Raw genomic sequence first — 22928 nt, forward strand, 5'->3', positions numbered from 1 at the left:
CTGACTCGGCCGCCACGTGGTTCACCCGACCCTGTCAGGCGCCCTGGGCCGAGCTGGGCGCCCCTGCTATCCCGCCTGCGCCTTCCGGGGGCAAGTGTTGGCGTAGTGCCCCGGCTGGCCGCAGTGATAGCAGACGCGTGCAAGTGTCGAAGCCTGCTGTCCGGTAGGAGCTGCCGGATGTGGAGCCTGAGGTGCTGGCGGAGCTGGTAGAGCAGTACGAGCCGGAGGTGCCAGTAACCTCGGGCCCTGACCTGCCTGCTGCTGTCGAGGCGGGTACTGCTGCGGCCTCTGCTGGTACTGCTGGGGAGGCCGGAACTACTGCTGCTGGTACTGCTGGGGCGGCTGGAGGCGAGGACGGGTGTTGCTGCCGGAAGCAACGGGGACAATCTTCCTCTTCTTGTCCTCCATCTCCAAGTACTTGCGCTCCGTGTTGAGCGCGCTGTCAACCAGATGGTTGAAGTCGTCGAAGCGGAGGTTGAGCAGCGCGTACTGGAGGTAGTCCTCAAGGCCCTCCATGAAGTGCTCCTGCTTCTTGCGGTCATCCGCAACATCGGCAGGGGCGTAGCGAGCCAGCTGAAGAAAGCGATCACGATACTCCGTGACCGACATAGTCCCCTGAAGTGAAAAAGACAGACAGATATCGAAAGATTAACTCAAGATTCATAAGGATAGAACAAGGGGCATTAGCTCAAAAGAAACTGCTGAATGATTATATTTAAGATTACCTGCTTCAGTGCAAGGAACTCCTTCTGCTTCATCTTCATAATGCCCGCGGGGACGTTGTGGCTGCGGAAGCTCTCCCTGAACTGGAGCCAGGTGAGGACCTCGCGGTCCTGAACTGGGTGGGACTCCCACCAGTCCAAAGCTGCCCCTCGCAGCTGTCCTGCTGCGTACAAGACGCGCTCACGATCATCGCACTGGGCGATGTCCAGCTGACGCTCCACTGCACGGAGCCAGTCGTCAGCCTGAAGAGGGTCGGACGTGTGAGAAAACGTCGGTGGGTGACCCCTCAGGAACTCAGCACGCCTGTCACGAGGCTGCGGCGGTGGAGGAGGCGGAGGCTGAGTGTGAGCAAGCTGAAGTGCCTGAACAGTGTTGCTCAGGGTGGCCATCATCTGCATCTGGAGCTGGAAGTACTGCTCCAGAGTCAAAGGCGGAGGCATCGGGATCCCGGTCCCCTGGGTGTTCTGACCCTGGTTGTTCTGCCCCTGCTGGTCAGAACCACGCCTGGTGTTCACCATCTGATTTTTGGACAAAAGAGTTCACGAGTAAGGATATTGCAGGAATAAATTCAGATGGATATGATAACTCTTTGCGGAAAAAGACTCAGCCATGATAAAGTAGACAGGATAGAGTGGACTGTTTTACCCACAACGATCTAATTCATTTTATTAATTAGTTAACTTTAACATGAGAGTAATTTTCTTTAAACAAATTTAAACTGCTAAGCTATGCAATCATTCAAAAATCCAAATCAAACATGTAGCATAATAACAAGCAGACAATTTTCACAACTTAGCCGAGTTTAACATACGACTGGACTAACACAACGCGTCGCAGAACGTGCTATCGTATTATTATAAAAGGGTCACCTAACTAATAATCATGGTGGTCGGATGACTGATTCAGGCCAAATCTACGAAAACTATTCTTTAGAGAGAGAAATCAAGGTAAGACGAGTAAAAGTCATAGAATTCAAGGGGTATAATAGTAAAATAGTTTCAGCAGGCAAGGATTGGAGAGAAGAAGTCCTACAACTCGACCAGTTCTATCTAGGCTTCGTCCTACAGTCGATATGGCTCTGATACCACTCTGTAACACCCGGTTTATAAAAGAACATAAACCGAGCAATCATATACGTGCCAGGATCAAGTCACACGTATATACAACAGAATGAACAGTATATCACAGCACATATCACGAATAAGTCATAATAAATCGAAATACGAATATTATTTATTACATTAATGACAAAAATGTCTGATACAGAGTAAGCGGAAGCGTAAAAACATATACGAGAAGCTCTCGGAAGCAGGGCGCCACAGGGACGTCGACTGGGAGACGAACACCTAGAAGTCCTCATAGTCCTGGTAGCGCTGAGCGAACTCCCTCGTGTCGGCAGGAACTGAGCAGCAGTAGCGTAGCCAATAGGAAAAAGTAGAGAAGAGGCAAGAGTGAGTACACAACTTGTACTCAACAAGTATAACACAAACTATGAGGCTCTAAGGTTGGCTGACTCAACTGCATTAGCTTTTAAGTCTTGGCAAAATTTTATTAAAGCTATTTACTACAAGTTGATGAATTACCATAAACCCAGTTACATAGTAATTAATCAAATTTAATTAAGAACTACTGAGAACCAAACCGAAACTAAGCCACCAAGGTAACCCCGAGGGGCACCTCCCTCGTCAGAAGGAGACAACCCCACTAATCAAAAGGAGGATCTGGGCCGCTCATGACCGTGAGCACGGCTAGTATACCAGTTTTACACTCTGCAGAGGTTGCACATCTTTACCCACAAGTCGTGAGCTACGCCAGTTGTTCATCACACTTCCTTAGGTGAGATGACTAGCGACTCACTACGAGGCCTTTACAAAGAATCTCAGTTGGTAGGGAGTAACCGCGAGGGTGGATCGGCGACTATGGAGCAGGTCTAGTGGGCGTCAAGACACTAAGCACAGACGAGGCCACTCAGCACGAGGGCCATAGAAGCTTACCACCCCTGCACCGCAGGTAAGTTACTCCAAACCAAAAAGACCTAATTATTACGCCAAGTCTATCCCATTCTAGCCTTGTGGTAGCGCTGTTGTCCCAGGTTGTCGCTCTATGAACCGGTCCTTATGGAGAGTGGCCAACCAAGCACTAAGCACCGTGCTGGCCCCCTAAACCATGTTTCTACAAAAACCATATTTTAACGAGACGTGAGCCACCCAAGCACGAAGCACAGAGGGCCACTCTCAGAATTAAGTTCAAGTAAACCATTAATCAAATTAATTAAAAAGGACCAAAGTGTGTTATAGCGCAGCAACCTAGCACAACTAACCAAATGCAACCCAAAGGGATATATAAAGGATATAAAGTGGATAGGACAGTCCTTATAGGCATACAGAATTAAATGCAGTATGAAATTGTATTTAAAAGTGATAGGTTGTTCATGTTATACTTGCCTTCCTCGTACTGCTCCTGCTACTGCTCAAAGTGCTCGGAAGACGGCTGCTCCAGGTACTGGTACTGGGGCTCCTCAGATGGATCAACGTCTACTCACGAACACATGGCCAAAACAAAGCACAATAATAAGCATACAAGCAAACACTAACAAAAACTAAGAAACAGTACATCAATACATAAAAACAGCAAGAAAAACTAAGCCTAAACTGTTCTACGCGTTACAACGATCGCGTGGACATAAAGAACGCCTAAAACGGAGCTAAAACGCATAATCTAGGCCAAAAACAAGTTCTAGGGGCTTATCTGCGAGAAAAACTAAGTTTCAGGGGGTTTTCTGCAAAAATCGAGGGCCTAAACGTAATTAAAGGATAAACCTAGGGTCTAACGCGTAAAAGAATGAGTGCTGGACGGCGGGTTTGATATTTAAAAAGCTCAGGGGCTTAAGTGAATAAAACAGGGCCAAACCGTAATTAGTTTTCTATACAGCGGGACCGCGGGTTGATATTAACAAAAGGAAGGGGCTCTTATGCAAAAAGGACAGGCGAACCGGTATCCATCGATGTGGATCGTTGGATCTCGATCTGGCGGCTCGAATTAGCTGGGCTCTAGATCTAATCTAGGCCGTAGGCTGCGGATCGAATGGCTGGGCTGCTTCGCGGGCGGCGGCGGCGGCTGTAACACCCTAATTTAAATTTCAGCATTTTATAATAAATTTAATTGGCTTTATTTAATTTTCTAAGGTTTATTGTGTTAGACTTGCATTTAATCTAAATTTTATTCTATAAGTAATTAAAATTTTACCATAGGTTTAAATTCTGATGTTGCATTCATGCTGGTGCATGGTTTTGTTTTGTTTGTTTGTATAGGAGTTTGAATTCAAATTCATTTGAATTCAAATAGTTTTGAATTGAGAGGAAATGAAAAAGAAATGGAAAAGGAAAGGAACCCAAAATCCAAACCCAACTCAAACTAACCCAGCCCAAAACTCAGCAACCGGGCCTAGCCCGCTCTCCCCTCCCGGTCGGCCCAACCGAAGGCAGCCCAAGCTCTCTTTCCCCCCAGCCCGCTCGCCCTCCGCACCCCGCAGCCAGCGGCCTGGGGCCCACTCACTCCCAACGCCGCGGCCCAGCTCACCGCGCGCGCGTCGCTCTCACTGAGCCCCCCGGGCCCGCCTGTCGGCGCCTGCCTCCGCAGCCTCCGCAAGCGCCCGCTGCCGCTGAACCGTGGACCCCGCCCGCCAGTTTCGTCTTCCTCGCGCAACCGAAGCCGAGATCCCCGGCCCCGATCACGCCGGCCTCCCAACCGCGGGCGCGCACGCCCAGATCTCCCCGCCGCCTTACAAATAGCCCCTGCGGCCCGCTGCGCCTACCATCTCGCTCAGCCGCGGCCGCCGTAACCCTAGCTCGCCTGCGCCGCTCCGCCCTGCGCCGCTCCCCTGCTCCGCGTGGCCACGACGCTCCGCAGCGCCCAAGCCCCACCGGAGCCGTGCACTAGCTCCGCCCGAGTCCCAGGGATCTCCCCGAACTCTTTGCTTTGGCCCTAGCCCCGTGCTGCGCCGGGATTTCGCCGGACCTCTCTCCGGTGAGTTTCCCCCGCCCGATCGATTTCTCGCCGCCGGTGAGCCTCGCACCTCCCTGACACCCGTGATGCCTCCGCAGCACCACCCCGCGGCGACCCGTGGAGATCCGGAGCCCGGAGGACCCCCCCAGCGACCGGTCCACGAGCTCCACCACGCCATCGCCGTCGAACCTCGCCACCGACCCCGCTGCGTCACGTCTCCGGCCACCAGAAGCCCCGGTGAGAACCCACAACCCTCCATGGACATTTGGGCGCTAGAATCGGTGGTCAGTAGCCCCTGGAAGCTCTGGAAGCCGCTCGCCGGCGAGCTAGCGCCGCCCGGCGCCATGGCGAACCCCGCAAAACCGCCCCCCGGACCTAGATAGCCGCTCTAGTGGATCACGCGTTCCCTGGTGAACCTCCACGGCCAAACCGCAGTCCAAACCGAGCACCGTAGCCCCAGTTTCGCTCTCTCCGGCGATCTCTCGCCGCGGGATTCGTCGCCGGCGACGTCCCGCCGCCGCCCCGCGCGCCCATCTGCCCTGCGCCGTCCGATCTGAAACCTGGGGCCCAGATTAGATCGTAGTCCGAATAGATCTGAACCGCTAGATCAAAATCCTACGGCCGAGATCTGTAGATACCGGTTCACTGTGGCCATCTTGCTAAAGAGTCCCTCCCCTTCTTTGAAATCAACCCGCCATCCTGGATAGTTCAAAAATAATTACAGTTGGGCCCAGTTTTTAGCAGATAACCCCCTGGCTTTTCTCAGAATAGAACCCGCCGTCCTAGCTTGGTAATTTTGCGAGTTAGACCCCAGGACTAAGGTTTAATTACGTTTTAGCCCTCGGTTTTTGCAGAAAACCCCCTGGAACTTAGTGTTTCTCGCAAATAAGCCCCTAGAACTTGTTTTAAGCCTAGTTTATGCGTTTTAGCTCCGATTTTAGCGTTCTTTATATCCACGCGATCGTTGTAACGCGTAGAATAGTTTTAGACTAGTTTAATGTGCTGTTTTTATGTATTGATGTATTGTTTCTTAGTTTTTGTTAGTGTTTGCTTGTATGCTTATTTTTGCGCATTGTTTTGGCCATGTGTTCGTGAGTAGACGTCGAGCTACCGGAGGAGCCCCAGTACCAGTACCCGGAGCAGCCGTCTTCCGAGCACTTTGAGCAGCAGCAGGAGCAGTACGAGGAAGGCAAGTATAACATGAACACCACCCATCACTTTAAATACAATTTCATACTGCATTTTAATACCGTATACCTATAAGGATTTTCCTAGCCACTTTATATCCTTTATATCCCTTGGGGTTGCATTTTGGTTAGTTGTGCTAGGTTGCTGAGATATAAGACACTCTGGTCCTTTTTAATTAATTTGATTAATGGTTTACTTGAACTTAATCCTGAGAGTGGCCCTTTGTGCTTCGTGCTTGGGTGGCTCACGTCTCGTTAAAATATGGTTTTTGTAGAAACATGGTTTAGGGGGCCAGCACGGTGCTTAGTGCTTGGTTGGCCACTCTCCATAAGGACCGGTTCATAGAGCGACAACCTGGGACAACAGCGCTACCACAAGGCTAGAATGGGATAGACTTGGCGTAATAATTAGATCTTTTTGGTTTGGAGTAACTTACCTGCGGGGCAGGGGCGGTAAGCTTCTATGGCCCTCGTGCTGAGTGGCCTCGTCTGTGCATCGTGTCTTGACGCCCACTAGACCTGCTCCATAGTCGCCGATCCACCCTCGCGGTTACTCCCTACCAACGAGATTCTTTGTAAAGGCCTCGTAGTGAGTCGCTAGTCATCTCACCTAAGGAAGTGTGATGAACCTCTAGCGTAGCTCACGACTTGTGGGTAAAGATGTGCAACCTCTGCAGAGTGTAAAACTGGTATACTAGCCATGCTCACGGTTATGAGCGGCCCAGATCCTCCTTTTGATTAGTGGGGTTAGCCCCTTCCGACGAGGGGGTGCCTCTCGGGGTTACCTTGGTGGCTTGGTTTCGGTTTGGTTCTCAGTAGTTCTTAATTAAATTTGATTAATTACTATGTAACTGGGTAAATGGTAATTCATCAACTCGTAGTAAATAGCTTTAATAAAATTTTGCCAAGACTTAAAGCTAATGCAGTCAGTCAGCCAGCCTAGAGCCTCATAGTTTGTGTTATACTTGTTGAGTACAAGTTGTGTACTCACTCTTGCCTCTTCTCTACTTTTTCCTCTTGGCTACTCTACTGCTGCTCAGTTCCTGCCGACACGAGGGAGTTCGCTCAGCGCTACCAGGACTATGAGGACTTCTAGGTGTTCGTCTCCCAGTCGACGTCCCTGTGGCGCCCTGCTCAGCTTCGGAGAGCTTTTATTCGTATTTGTACTTCGCTTCCGCTGTATCAGACATTTTGTCATTAATGTAATAAATAACATTCGTATTTGTTTTATTATGACTTATTCGTGATATGTGCTATGATATACTGTTCATTCTGTTGTATATACGTGTGACTTGATCCTGGCACGTATATGATTGCTCGGTTTATGTTCTTTTATAAATCGGGTGTTACAGAGTGGTATCAGAGCTAGGTCGACTGTAGGACGAAGCCTAGATAGAACTGGTTGAGTTTTAGGACTTCTTCTCTCCAATCCTTGCCTGCTGAAACTATTTTACTATTATACCCCTTGAATTCTATTTCTTTTACTCGTCTTGCCTTGATTTCTCTCTCTGAAGAATAGTTTTCGTAGATTCTGGCCTGAATCAGTCATCTGACCACCATGAGTATTAGCTAGGTGACCCTTTTATAATAATACGATAACACGTTCTGCGACGCGTTGTGTTAGTCGAGTCGTATGTTAAACTCGGCTAAGTCGTGAAAATTGTCTGCTTGTCATTATGCTACATGTCTGATTTGGATTTTTGAATGATTGCATGGCCTAGCAGTTTAAATTTGTTTAAAGAAAATTACTCTCATGCTAAAGTTAACTAATTAATAAAATGAGTTAGATCGTTGGGGGTAAAACAGTCCACTCTATCCTGTCTACTTTATCATGTTTGAGTCTTTTTCCGCAAAGAGTTATCATATCCATCTGAATTTATTCCTGCAATATCCTTACTCGTGAAATCTTTTGTCCAAAATCAGATGGTGAACACCAGGTGTGGTTCTGACCAGCAGGGGCAGAACAACCAGGGTCAGAACACCCAGGGGACCGGGATCCCGATGCCTCCGCCTTTGACTCCGGAGCAGTACTTCCAGCTCCAGATGTAGATGATGGCCACCCTGAACAACACTGTTCAGGCTCTTCTGCAGGCCCACACTCAGCCTCCGCCTCCTGCACCACCACAGCCTCGCGACAGGCGTGCTGAGTTCCTGAGGGGTCACCCGCCGACGTTTTCTCACACGTCCGACCCTCTTCAGGCTGACGACTGGCTCCGTGCAGTGGAGCGTCAGCTGGACATCGCCCAGTGCGATGATCGTGAGCGCATCTTGTACGCAGCAGGACAGCTGCGAGGGGCAGCTTTGGACTGGTGGGAGTCCCACCCAGTTCATGACCGAGAGTCTCTCACTTGGCTCCAGTTCCGGGAGCGCTTCCGCAGCCACAACGTCCCCGCGGGCGTTATGAAGATGAAGCAGAAGGAGTTCCTTGCACTGAAGCAGGTAATCTTAAATATAATCATTCAGCAGTTTCTTTTGAACTAATGTCCCTTGTTCTATCCTTATGAATCTTGAGTTAATCTTTCGATATCTATCTGTCTTTGTCACTTCAGGGCAGAGTGAACCACGTGACGGCCGAGTCAGCGGCCGAGGCTCCCAACATGGTTATTGGTACGTTCATGGTTAATTCATATCCTGCTACAGTGCTTTTCGATACTGGTGCTACGCATTCCTTCATTACTCAGTCTTTTGTCGAGCATCATGGTATTCATACTAGCACATTAAAGAGGTGCCTGTTAGTATCTTCACCGGGAGGACAGTTGAGGTCTCACACTTACTGCCCGAGAGTCAGTGTCTCCTTGAGGGGAGTAGAGTTCTGCACTGATCTGATGGTGCTAGACACCAAGGGCATTGATGTCATTCTGGGAATGGAGACTCTGGCCAAGTGGGGAGTCCGGATAGATTGTGCTCAGAGGACAGTCTTGCTATCAGCTTCCAGTGGCCAAGAGGTTGTTATCAGTGCAGTAGAGCCTTCGGGATTTCTTCATCAGATGGTGGCTAGACCCACGGACGGTATTCGTGTGGTGTCTGAATTCCCGGATGTCTTTCCGGATGATCTGCTAGGTATGCCACCTGAACGCGCCATTAAGTTTTGTATTGATCTCTTGCCTGGCACAGCTCTTATTGCAAAGCGGCCCTACCGTATGGCACCTATAGAGCATGAAGAAGTCAAGAAAACTATTGATGAGTTGCTAGCCAAGGGCTATATCCATCGCAGCTTCTCTCCTTGGGCTTTTCCATTATTGCTGGTAGATAAGAAGGATGGCTCGAAGAGGATGTGTGTGGATTATCGGGAGCTGAATGCAGTTACTATCAAGAACAAGCATCCACTGCCCCGTATTGAGGATCTCTTCGATCTGCTTCGAGGTGCTCGTATATTCTCGAAGATTGATCTTCGTTCGGGTTATTTTCAGCTGAGGATCCGTCCTGGGGATATTCCGAAGACGGCATTCACTTGCAAGTATGGGCTATATGAGTATACGGTCATGTCCTTCGGCTTGACTAATGCCCCGGCTTTCTTCATGCATCTGATGAACATGGTTTTCATGGACTATCTGGATGTCTTTGTGGTGATTTTCATTGATGATATTCTAATTTTCTCCAAGACAGAAGAAGAGCATGAGGAGCATCTGAGACTCGTACTGCAGAGATTGAGAGAGCATCAGCTGTATGCCAAGTTTAGCAAGTGCGAGTTCTGGATTGATGAGGTTCCATTCCTCGGTCATGTTATCTCTCAAGGAGGCATTGCTGTTGATCCGAGCAAGGTGAAGGATGTGCTAGAGTGGGAGACACCGCAGACGGTGAAGGAAGTCAGGTCATTCTTGGGCTTAGCTGGATATTATCGGAGGTTCATTGAGAATTTCTCCAAGATCGCGAAGCCTTTGACTTCTTTGCTAGAGAAGAATGTGGCTTTCGTGTGGACTGATGAGCGTCAGAGGGCCTTTGATGAGCTGAAGAAGAGGTTGACTGCGGCGCCAGTCCTGACTCTGCCAGACCAGACGAAGAGGTTCACAGTATATTGTGATGCTTCGAAGGATGGTCTTGGGTGTGTTCTGATGCAGGAGGGCAGAGTGATCGCTTATGCTTCACGGCAGTTACGTCGGCATGAGCTAAATTATCCTACTCATGATCTTGAGTTAGCCGCAGTTGTGCATGCTCTGAAGATTTGGAGGCATTACTTGTATGGACAGCGGTGTGATATCTACACTGATCACAAGAGCCTCAAGTACATTTTCACGCAGAATGAGCTGAACATGGGGTAGAGAAGATGGCTAGAGTTGGTCAAGGACTATGATCTGGAGATTCACTATCATCCGGGCAAGGCCAATGTTGTAGCAGATGCTTTGAGCAGGAGAAGCTATGTCAACATGGCCGTGGCTTTCCAGATGCCTCCAGAGTTATGCGAGGAGTTCGAGCAGTTGAGTCTGGGCTTCTTGCATCATACTTCCAGTGCAGCGTTTGAGGCAGTACCGACTCTAGAGTCAGAGATCAGGCAGCATCAGAAAGATGATGAGAAGCTGCAGGAGATTCGTGAGTTGCTCAAGAAGGGAAAGGCTCCTCATTTCAGAGAGGATGATCAGGGTACCTTGTGGTACAAGAACCGGATCTGTGTGCCCGATGTGAATGAACTCCGGAAGTTGATTCTTAGTGAGGCCCATGATACAGCATACTCTATTCATCCGGGCAGCACGAAGATGTACTATGATCTGAAGGAACGTTTCTGGTGGTATGGAATGAAGCGTTCAGTGGCAGAGTACGTGGCTATTTGTGACACCTGTCAGCGTGTCAAGGCTGAGCATTAGAGGCCAGCAGGTCTATTGCAGCCTTTGAAGATTCCAGAGTGGAAATTGGAGGAAATCACTATGGACTTCATTGTTGGATTGCCTCGTACTCAGAAAGGGTACAACTACATTTGGGTAGTAGTGGATCGATTGACGAAAGTTGCTCACTTCATTCCAGTGAACACTACTTACTCCGGTGCTAGACTTGCAGAGTTGTACATCTCTCGGATTGTCTGCTTGCATGGTGTGCCCAAGAAGATCATATCTGACAGAGGGTCTCAGTTCACTTCTCGATTCTGGGAGCAGCTCCATGACTCATTGGATACGAAGCTGCAATTCAGTACGGCTTATCACCCTCAGACGGATGGGCAGACGGAGAGGACCAACCAAGTGTTGGAGGATATGCTGAGAGCTTGTGCCATTCAGTACGGTACTAGTTGGGATAAGTGCCTGTCTTATGCTGAGTTCTCATATAACAACAGCTATCAGGCCAGTCTGAATAAGTCCCCCTTCGAGGCATTGTATGGCAGAAAGTGCAGGACTCCTCTCTATTGGGATCAGATTGGTGAGAAGCAGCTCTTTGGCCCTGAGATCATAGATGATGCAGAGCAAAAGGTTCAGGCTGTGCGGGAAAATCTGAGGATTGCACAGAGCAGACAGAAGAGCTATGCAGATGGCAAACGGAGAGACCTGACTTTCAGTGTCGGTGATTATGTGTATCTGAAGGTGTCGCCGATGAGAGGAATCCGCAGATTCAATGTCAAAGGGAAGTTAGCACCTCGGTATGTGGGGCTATTCAAGGTGCTAGAGCGGAAAGACGAAGTTGCTTATCGCCTGGAGTTACCTCTCAGCCTCTCAGGAGTTCACGATGTCTTCCATATATCCCAGCTGAAGAGGTGTCTGCGAGTACCCGAGGAGCAGGCACCTCTGGATGGTGTAGATGTGCAGGAAGATCTGACTTATACTGAGCATCCGGTAAAGATTCTGGAGACATCAGAAAGGGTTACTCGGAACAAGCGCATCAAGATGTGCAGAGTTCAGTGGAGTCACCACAGTGAAGCTGAGGCTATATGGGAGAGAGAAGATGAGCTGAGGAAGACATATCCAGATCTCTTTGCTAGCCAGCCCAGCTAAATCTCGGGGACGAGATTTCTTTAAGGGGGTAGGGTCTGTAACACCCTAATTTAAATTTCAGCATTTTATAATAAATTTAATTGGCTTTATTTAATTTTCTAAGGTTTATTGTGTTAGACTTGCATTTAATCTAAATTTTGTTCTATAAGTAATTAAAATTTTACCATAGGTTTAAATTCTGATGTTGCATTCATGCTGGTGCATGGTTTTGTTTTGTTTGTTTGTATAGGAGTTTGAATTCAAATTCATTTGAATTCAGATAGTTTTGAGTTGAGAGGAAAGGAAAAAGAAATGGAAAAGGAAAGGAACCCAAAATCCAAACCCAACTCAAACTAACCCAGCCCAAAACTCAGCAACCGGGCCTAGCCCGCTCTCCCCTCCCAGTCGGCCCAACCGAAGGCAGCCCAAGCTCTCTTTCCCCCTAGCCCGCTCACCCTCCGCACCCCGCAGCCAGCGGCCCGCGGCCCACTCACTCCCAACACCGCGGCCCAGCTCACCGCGCGCGCGTCGCTCTCGCTGAGCCCCCCGGGCCCGCCTGTCGGCGCCTGCCTCCGCAACCTCCGCAAGCGCCCGCTGCCGCTGAACCATGGACCCCGCCCGCCAGTTTCGTCTTCCTCGCGCAACCGAAGCCGAGATCCCCGGCCCCGATCACGCCGGCCTCCCAACCGCGGGGGCGCACGCCCAGATCTCCCCGCCGCCTTACAAATAGCCCCTGCGGCCCGCTGCGCCTACCATCTCGCTCAGCCGCGGCCGCCGTAACCCTAGCTCGCCTGCGCCACTCCGCCCCGCGCCGCTCCCCTGCTCCACGTGGCTACGACGCTCCGTAGTGCCCAAGCCCCACCGGAGCCGTGCACTAGCTCCGCCCGAGTCCCAGGGATCTCCCCGAACTCTTTGCCTCGGCCCTAGCCCCGTGCTGCGCCGGGATATCGCCGGACCTCTCTCCGGTGAGTTTCCCCCGCCCGATCGATTTCTCGCCGCCGGTGAGCCTCGCACCTCCCTGACCCCCGTGATGCCTCCGCAGCACCACCCCGCGGCGACCCGTGGAGATCCGGAGCCCGGAGGACCCCCCCAGCGACCGGTCCACGAGCTCCACCACGCCATCGCCGTCGGACCTCGCTGCCGACCCCGCTGCGTCACGTCTCCGGCCACCAGAAGCCCCGGTGAGAACCCACAACCCTCCATGGACCTTTGGGCGCTAGAATCGGTGGTCAGTAGCCCCTGGAAGCTCTGGAAGCCGCTCGCCGGCGAGCTAGCGCCACCCGGCGCCATGGCGAACCCCGCAAAACCGCCCCCCGGACCCAGATAGCCGCCCCAGTGGATCACGCGTTCCCTGGTGAACCTCCACGGCCAAACCGCAGTCCAAACCGAGCACCGTAGCCCCAGTTTCGCTCTCTCCGGCGATCTCCCGCCGCGGGATTCGTCGCCGGCGACGTCCCGCCGCCGCCCCGCGCGCCCATCTGCCTTGCGCCGTCCGATCTGAAACCTAGGGCCCAGATTAGATCGTAGTCCGAATAGATCTGAACCGCTAGATCTGAAACCTACCGCCGAGATCTGTAGATACCGGTTCGTTGTGGCCATCTTGCTAAAGAGTCCCTCCCCTTCTTTGAAATCAACCCGCCATCCTGGATAGTTCAAAAATAATTACAGTTGGGCCCAGTTTTTAGCAGATAACCCCCTGGCTTTTCTCAGAATAGAACCCGCCGTCCTAGCTTGGTAATTTTGCGAGTTAGACCCCAGGACTAAGGTTTAATTACGTTTTAGCCCTCGGTTTTTGTAGAAAACCCCCCGGAACTTAGTGTTTCTCGCAGATAAGCCCCTAGAACTTGTTTTAAGCCTAGTTTATGCGTTTTAGCTCCGATTTTAGCGTTCTTTATATCCACGCGATTGTTGTAACGCGTAGAATAGTTTTAGACTAGTTTAATGTGCTGTTTTTATGTATTGATGTATTGTTTCTTAGTTTTTGTTAGTGTTTGCTTGTATGCTTATTTTTGCGCATTAATTTGATTAATGGTTTACTTGAACTTAATTCTGTGAGTGGCCCTCTGTGCTTCGTGCTTGGGTGGCTCACGTCTCGTTAAAATATGGTTTTTGTAGAAATATGGTTTAGGGGGCCAGCACGGTGCTTAGTGCTTGGTTGGCCACTCTCCATAAGGACCAGTTCATAGAGCGACAACCTGGGACAACAGCGCTACCACAAGGCTAGAATGGGATAGACTTGGCGTAATAATTAGATCTTTTTGGTTTGGAGTAACTTACCTGCGGGGCAGGGGCGGTAAGCTTCTATGGCCCTCGTGCTGAGTGGCCTCGTCTGTGCTTCGTGTCTTGACGCCCACTAGACCTGCTCCATAGTCGCCGATCCACCCTCGCGGTTACTCCCTACCAACGAGATTCTTTGTAAAGGCCTCGTAGTGAGTCGCTAGTCATCTCACCTAAGGAAGTGTGATGAACCTCTAGCGTAGCTCACGACTTGTGGGTAAGGATGTGCAACCTCTGCAGAGTGTAAAACTGGTATACTAGCCGTGCTCACGGTTATGAGCGGCCCAGATCCTCCTTTTGATTAGTGGGGTTAGCCCCTTCCGACGAGGGGGTGCCTCTCGGGGTTACCTTGGTGGCTTGGTTTCGGTTTGGTTCTCAGTAGTTCTTAATTAAATTTGATTAATTACTATGTAACTGGGTAAATGGTAATTCATCAACTTGTAGTAAATAGCTTTAATAAAATTTTGCCAAGACTTAAAGCTAATGCAGTCAGTCAGCCAGCCTAGAGCCTCATAGTTTGTGTTATACTTGTTGAGTACAAGTTGTGTACTCACTCTTGCCTCTTCTCTACTTTTTCCTCTTGGCTACGCTACTGCTGCTCAGTTCCTGCCGACACGAGGGAGTTCGCTCAGCGCTACCAGGACTATGAGGACTTCTAGGCGTTCGTCTCCCAGTCGACGTCCCTGTGGCGCCCTGCTCAGCTTCGGAGAGCTTTTACCGTATTTTGTACTTCGCTTCCGCTGTATCAGACATTTTGTCATTAATGTAATAAATAACATTCGTATTCGCTTCATTATGTCTTTTACGTGATATGTGCTGTGATATACTGTTCATTCTGTTGTATATATGTGTGACTTGATCCTGGCACGTATATGATTGCTCGGTTTATGTTCTTTTATAAACCGGGTGTTACAGCGGCGGAACGCGCCGGCGACTCTGCTCCGCGGCGGGAGATCGCCGGAGTGCTCCGATTCTGGGGTTCCCGTGCTCGATTTCGACGCGGCTTCGGCCTAGGAGCATCGCCATGGCATGCGTAGTCCACCTGGCCACACAGGGGACGGGATTAAGGTGCGGGGCGCCATGCGCGGCGGCGGCGGCGACACTGGGGTGGCGGATATCGCCGGCGCGCAACGCCCGGACTCCTAATGCGTGCTACGGGCCAAAACAACGTGCGCAAAGGATAGAGGGATGGCTACTGGTGCTCACCGGGGTGCAAGGTTGCCGAGGAAGTCGTGCAGAGGGCGCGACGGCGCGGACCGGCGGCGGAAACTCGGCGTGGTGGTCGCGGGCAGGTCGATGTGGTGATCTCCGGCTCCTAGTCACCTCGATTCGGCGCATGGTGAAGCTGTGAAGGAGCTACGGGGTTCAGGGCGGCCAGAGTACCAGTGGAGGCGGGGGATTTCGATGGCGTAGGTACTCACCGGCGGCAGGTCGTGGAAGGAAAATCCGGCGCAGCTTGGGCTGGGCCTTCGATCCGGCGGCACGGAGCGGTGCAGGATGGCGAGACGGATCAGGGGTGGGATCCTGGCGGGCGGTGCTGCGGTGGAGCGGCGGAACCGCGGTGGCGCAGGCAACTCTACGCGGCGGGGCGGCACGGGCGTGGCTAACTAGGGTTTGAAGGTGGCGGCGCTGGGGGAGATGGGAAGTAGGGGGGTCACGGGGCGCTACTTATAGGGCGGCGGGGAACCTAGGCGTGCGTGCCCAGGGAAACCGCCGCGATATTCCCGGCGAACTCAACGCGGGTGGGCGCTACGGGAGGAAGGGGGCGGCTCTGACGCGCGGGCCCAGACGGTCAGAGAGAGGAGAGGGCGAGGGCGACGCGGGCTGCAGCGGGGAAGCGGGGGAACGGGCCGCTGGCTCGCTGGGCTGGCCTGCGGGCTGAGGGAGAGGGAAGGGAGGTGGTGGGCCGGACGCGGAGGAAAGGAGGGCGCGGATCTCTGGGCTGTTGGCGCTGGGCTGAGGGGGAGGGCTAACTGGGCCGGCCGGGTTGGGTTGGGCGATTTGGGTTTTTCTTTCTATTTCCTATTCCCTTTCTATTTCTAATTCAAACAAAGTTTGAATTCAAATACAAATTTGAATTCAAACCACACTCAAATAATTAAAACTATGCACCAGCATGAATGCAACACCAAAATTTAAACCTATGATAAAATTTTAATTACTTATAGAACAAAAATTGAGATTAGATGCAAGTCTAGCAAAATAAACCTTAGAAAATTAAATAAAGCCAATTAAATTTATTATTAATTGCTGAAATTTAAATTAGGGTGTTACACAAATTCTCAAGCACCATCTATGGAATTCATTAATAAATAAACCTATCCTAGCATTTATTCCTTCGGATGCTCGACTTTTGCATGATAGTTGACGGTCAAAATGGGTCATTAGTGACCGTCAACAAGATCCCCCACACTTAGTTCTTTGCTCGTCCTTGAGTAAAGCCAAGAACTAAGGCGGACCCGACTTCATATGACATGGTACCTGCATACAGATTATTCTAAACTTCACCCTTACCTGTGAATTTTGATGTGTCTACTATGAACTGTTTGGGAAGTTGAAGAGCGGAACGGTATTGACTTCAGTCTCCTCCACTTTCCTGCTATATGACTGGGGTTTTGAAAATATTTTTGCAAGGACCAACCACAGCTTTACTTCTCCATAGGATCTCTTATGTCACTCAGTGTGTATGTATCCTCACCAAGGCATGGCTTCTTTTCACCCTACTTCTAAGGATAGCATATGTGGAGCTCATGGTAAGGAAAATAGAAGCATGCACTTGAGTCACATATATTGCAAAATCAAACAATGGATCCATGGAGATGACAAATCACACATATGTGGAAGGTGGATGGTGGAAATGGAATACTCCTTCTAGGGATCTCTATCCCTTTTATTTGGATAACATGAGGGCATGGCTATATATATATATATTCTCTTTTTCTTTTCTTGGACCTTCATGTGCCCCTAGTTTTTTTTTGGGTCATGCTTCTTGGGCATGCCATCTTTTCTCTTTTTTTTATATAGCCCATGCCTCATTTGAGGGATACTAGGGAGAGGGATCTTTAAACATGGAGTTTATTTTGCGGGTGGATGGTATGGCATAGCTAACTTCCAGTGTAGAAGTTTAGCTGGTGGAGTACACATGATCTTGATCAAACAAGTATGAAAATACATCTCACTAGGGTCACAAAGTTTGATGAAGCTCAATGTAACAACAAGGCACATATGTGTAAAGAATTGTGTCATGAAGATCAACATATGGCTTTGGTAGGACAAACACGTGGAGTTGTAAAGCTATGGAGGTTTTCCTCTTTGATAAAAATTTCCCAGACATAAAAGCAGCGAAAGCAAGGATTCTTCCATCAAACCATATCTCACTGGTCAACAACTTAACAGTTATGGGTTCCCTAAGATATGATTCACAAGCTCAGGCTTAGCAAAGAATAAAAGGTATGCAAGCCAATCATAGAGAAGCACAAGAACTAGAGGATACCTTGAGTTTAATTTTAATGATTAATCAAAGATTTCATTTAAACTCATTGGTTGAGGAGAGTATGAGGGGAAGAGTGCACAAACCATCGCGATGACGATGATCAGAGCTAGTACTAGTCAGCCAAACCTGAGGTTCCACTGCCCAATACCAAGCTCTGATTTGTCTTGGCCTTTTGCATTCTGGTTCGTTTGGTGTTGTGCACGTGTTGTGGGAGATCTCGAGTGTATATGCATGAATGTTCCAAGAGATCTCCCCCACACTTGTTCTTGTACCTAGTGCTTATTCAAAAACAAAAATATGGAAACAAACTAATAGCTCTACCGGTTTTAAGAACCAGGGAGCTCTTAAAATTTATTGAAACTAAAATTTAATCTCACCAAGATACTTACTCAAGCAAGGCTGGATCAAGATTGCATTAACATGAGTATGTTGTGCAACATTAATCCAAAACCTTCTCTTACCTTTCCATTTGAATTCAGCTCGATGGCTCACCCAATTGGATTTGATTTTCCTGCAGGGGTTAGTCCACATATGCAACCAATATCTATACAAGTATCAACTCCAGAACATCAATCAAACTTGATACAAAGTCTAGTTTGACTGAAGAGGACATTTTAACCCAAACACCATGCTTGATTTAAAAGGCATATGAATGTGTTTCATGACACACATTCAAACTAGAGCGTACGAGGACAGATAAAGGGAGCACGAAGCATGCTTAAGCTTTATTCAAAGAGAGATAGGCATGAGCACATACCTGGTGATCCTCGGGCGACCTCCCGGCAGGGCTTTGTTTAATGTCAAAAGCAGGACATTGAGAGTACTTACCATGGCGTTTTGTTGATGGAGATAATATTGTCACCATGGCAACTCCTCTCTTTTTTTTCATTTTTTTAGAGCAAGATGCGAGGACATACACCAATTCCAAGACAAAATATGAATTGAGAAAAAAAACGTGCTTTGGGGTACTCACATACCTCCCCCATACTTGGAGTTTGCAAAACTTCAAGTGTATGGAGTTCAAGTCTTCTTCAGTAGTTGTTCCTCCATCAAGACATATCGAGGTGTTGTAGTCGGTATAGCTCTCATGTTCATAGTGTTGTTTATCCATCATTCTTCTTGATCTTCCCCTAGAAAGGTTAGTGACCGAAAATACCCGAAGGACAAATACATCCTAGAACATGCCCTTGCTTTTTATTGAAAGGGAAATAAAGAAGTAAATAAATAAATAAATGATAGTCCGGGCTATCTCCCGGCAGTGCTTTGTTTCTGGTCATAAGCTCGACCATGATAACTCTTGTAGCCACCATTGGTGATGGGTCATTGTTTCACCATCGATTGTTGAAGCTAGCTACAAGGTTAGTGCCACGGTGCACCCACGAAATCTGCAATGTTTACGATAAACATATACATCTACAACCAACCTTCTGAAGATTTTGCAGAAGAGGGCCATAAGGTGGTTGTAGTCCTCGTGTGTGCATGGTGCACTAAGCATGCCTGATTCTGGAGTTGCATTGAATGAGCATGGTTTATGTGCTATGTCCAGAGTGAAGTTCCCATGCTCATGTGAGAAATCCTTTTCGTTGGACTCCAGAGTCGGCGCCTCACAAAATTCCTTGGCCAATGATTTCTCCATCTCAAGAGATTTATCGTGGAATCTCGTAGTTGTATCTCGATAAAGACCGAGAACAACGTATTCAGGGCCAGCGGGAAGAGGCTCACACTCGATCGAGGGGGACGATGAACGTTCATCTTCACAAAAGTGAAGGCTATCTTTCGAGTCGTACTCTTCAGAAGATTCTACATCTTCCAAGAGGACGGGGTCGAATGATACGAATGGAGATGTATGCACCATCTCCTCGAGCAAGTTCTACTCAAGGAAATGCTTTGCCATGGAATTTTCTAAACAAGGGGTAGTAGTGGCAGAAGCCTTTTCCCTTAGCATTTCATCTAGGCTACCATGAGATGCTAAAAGTTTTTCTAGCGAGTCGCCTAGGAGAAGATCGAAATCGAGGATATCATAGATGTAGAAATCCAAATGCACCTCTATTTTGTCTACTGTGAAAGGCACGTCCCTTGCAATCCCCCGACATTCAATGAACAGTCCGGATGGACTTTTAAAGTATTTGTCAGTCGGGGTTAAAGGCTTGTTACCCACAAGAGTATCGAAAAGGTACTCGGGTATAATGCAAACCTTAGCAGTAGGGTCATGAAGGGCTTCTACGATATTTCCTTTCATAGAACAAGTGATGGTTGCAGAGGTTGGGCTAATCTGAATTGCTTCGGAAGCACACTTTGCCTCCTTTGACCACTCAATTGCAGGTGCATGGCAGGAAATTATATCAAGGGTCTCATAAAGACACATAGATTTCATAGGCTCCTCGTGCCTAAGATGATTCTAGGTGTTTTGGATGTTTCGTAAAGGTTCTTCCTCGAATCTAATACAGAACTTTGGAGGTTGAATTTCTTCTTCCCCCAATGTTCCTGTGTCGGGTGTGAGTCCTATGGCTGAATCTACGGATGTAGAAGTTGAAGGGCTAGATTCAGCTACTGGAAGCTCCTCTTGGCGTGACTCGCACTCTTGTTGGATGGGTTCGTTGTAGTTGGTAGGGAAGGATGAGTTTGCTAAGAGAAAATCTTAGATCTCTCTTCCTTCCGTTGGAATTATCTGAGCAAACGAACCTCCGGCGGTGATGTCGAGTTTGAGGGCAGATTCCATGTCTAGACCCGAGCAGAAGATGTTCAATGATATATCGTCGGGTAGAGATAAGTCTGAGCTAGACGCCAAAAGGCGTAAGAATCTAGCCCAAGCTGCACCTATGGACTCCTCCTCTAATTGCTCAAAATCGAGGATGTCGGTCGGTAGGGAGTCTATGCGTTCAGTGAGGGAGAATGAGTAACAAAAGTCATCTCGAAGCTCCTCCCAATCACTGCTCATACTTCCTATCGTGCGGGTGTACCATTGCTCCGCCCTCTCTGTGAGAGAGAAAGGAAATAACTTCCACCGCACGGCCTCCTATGTCATGCCTGGGATTACCAAGCTTGAACACAGTCCCTCGAACACTCTCAAATGATCGCCAGGATCTTCACTAATTGTTCCAAAAAAGAGTTGAGTTCGAACCATGGCTTTGAAGGTAGGATGGGGTTCACCGCTTGCCGTAAGAAATAGATTCGATGAGGATGATGGCTTCCAGGACTCACCCTTGGGGTTAGAGAGCCATGAAAGGGATGGCTGCTCCATGGGTAGCAGGGGTAAAGGTAGAAGAAAGAAAAAGAAAAAGAAAAAAAGAAGATATGAGGACGACTGAGTCCGTAGATAATGTAGCTACCGTTCCCCGGCAACGGCGCCAGAAAGCTTGTTGGTATTTTGCAACATCACGAATAAAATCCACAAGCGCACGGATACCTCTATAGCTTTCACCCAAGAGTATTCTAGGGTATCGTATCCACTAAGGAATGTGAATACACTATCTATAGGTTCAAGTTCATCCAAGGACACACATGCCGGTGTGGAGAAGACAGAAGAGAGGACTTTCTATATCTAGAATCTACGCCTAGAAGAAGAGATCACGTCGCCGTTATACTTCGAACTAAAGGTGTCGACCGGCTTATACAAGCCGATAGCTCCTAAATGATGCTCTATCCAATATCTGAACGTGGAGGATTACTAGAAGGCTCGAACAGGGATGTCACCACCTGCCGGCTACCTCTACAAACCATGGGACTATTAGACAACTGAGTGGTATAGTCCAGCCTAGACACCACGTCTACGCCTTTCCCTACTAACCTTAGCCCTGGCCAAGACTACCCTTTCTATCCGCGGTCTTAAGCTAAGATCAAATGCTACTCGCTAGCATACACATCAACTAATATAAGGCAGATATGATAACTTGCGATCTAAACTCTAATTCCAAATAAACAAACAAAGAAAGTCTCGAACACTTACAACCGAATAAGCATCCGTCGAGGTACAAGCGGAGAAGAATGCTGACAAACTCGACACTTCCCCCGACTCCTCCTCACTCTCCTCCTCTTCTTCTACACCTCCTAGTCTACCTAAGCATCTAGGATGAAGGCCTCAAGCTCCAAGGGAGAAAGGGTGAGATGTGTGTGTGTTCCATTCCTTACCCCCTCCCCTTGTATTTATAGGAGGGAGCCACTCCGGGAATGCAGCTCTTCCTTGCAGAACCGACTTTGGGAACCAGTGAGGAAGTACCACGTGGCAAAGTTGAGGCAGTGGGGCCCATGTTCCAGGCCGGCCGACCAGGAGGTCGGCCGGCCTGCCCACGGCTCCAACCGCCCCCAACTGCTGGGGATTGGGCTTGTCTGGGCTTCCTCTTGTCCAAAGGTTGTAGCACGGCCTGTTTTAGCTGAATTTGCTTTGGTTCTTGGGCTACACTTGATCCATTTGAGCCTGATTCTGCGCTCGGATATTTTCTGTGATTTTCAGTCGGGCCAAAGTGTGCTTGCACCCTGCGAAATTGGCTCCAAATCACCTACAGACATTCTCAAGCACCATCTGTTGAATTCATTAATGAATAAACCTATCCTAGCATTTATTCCTTCTGATGCTCAACTTTTGCATGATACTTGATGGTCAAAATGGGTCGTTAGTGACCGTCAACAGATACGATCTAGGAGAGCTTCTCCTTCAGCTGTTGTTTTATGGGTGAACGAACCTCCGGCAGAGATGTCAAACTGTAGGGCAGATTCCTTGCTAAGCCCTAACCTGAAGTGTTGAAGCAACACGTGGTCAGGGCTAGACAAGTCTGGGCTGGCATGCGTAAGCTGTGAAAACCTAGCCCAGGCTACACCTAAGGATTCCTTCTCATCCTGATGAAAGTCGAGGATTTCTTTCCGTAGGAAAGTGATGCGAGATATGGGGAAGAACGCGTGACAGAATCTATCTCGTAGTTCTTTCCATTCTCCGTTTACCTTTCCTACGTCATGGGCATACCATTGCCTCGCCCTCTCATTGAGAGAGAAGGGAAACAACTTCCACCGAAGTGTTTCTTGTGCCATGCCTGCGATTGATAGACATGCGCACAACTGCTCGAACTCTCGTAGGTGGTGATAGGGATTTTCATTATCATATCCCGAGAAGGTTTGTTCTCGAACCATGGCTATGAAGCCAGGGTGGAGCTCGAAGCTAGAAGCTATGACTGGCTTTGACAATTGTGGTGGCTCTACGAACTCGCCCTTGGGAGCAGAAAGGTTTTGGATAGAAAGGTTTTCCATGATAAAATAAAAGGATAAAAGAAAAGAAAAGGGTAAAAGAGAAGATACACGGGCAAACTAGGTTCGAAGATAACTACAGCAACCGTTCCCCGACAACGGCGCCAGAAATGCTTG

Source organism: Panicum virgatum, chromosome 8N (genome assembly GCF_016808335.1).
Source record: "Panicum virgatum strain AP13 chromosome 8N, P.virgatum_v5, whole genome shotgun sequence".
In the NCBI taxonomy this organism is placed as follows: domain Eukaryota; kingdom Viridiplantae; phylum Streptophyta; class Magnoliopsida; order Poales; family Poaceae; genus Panicum; species Panicum virgatum.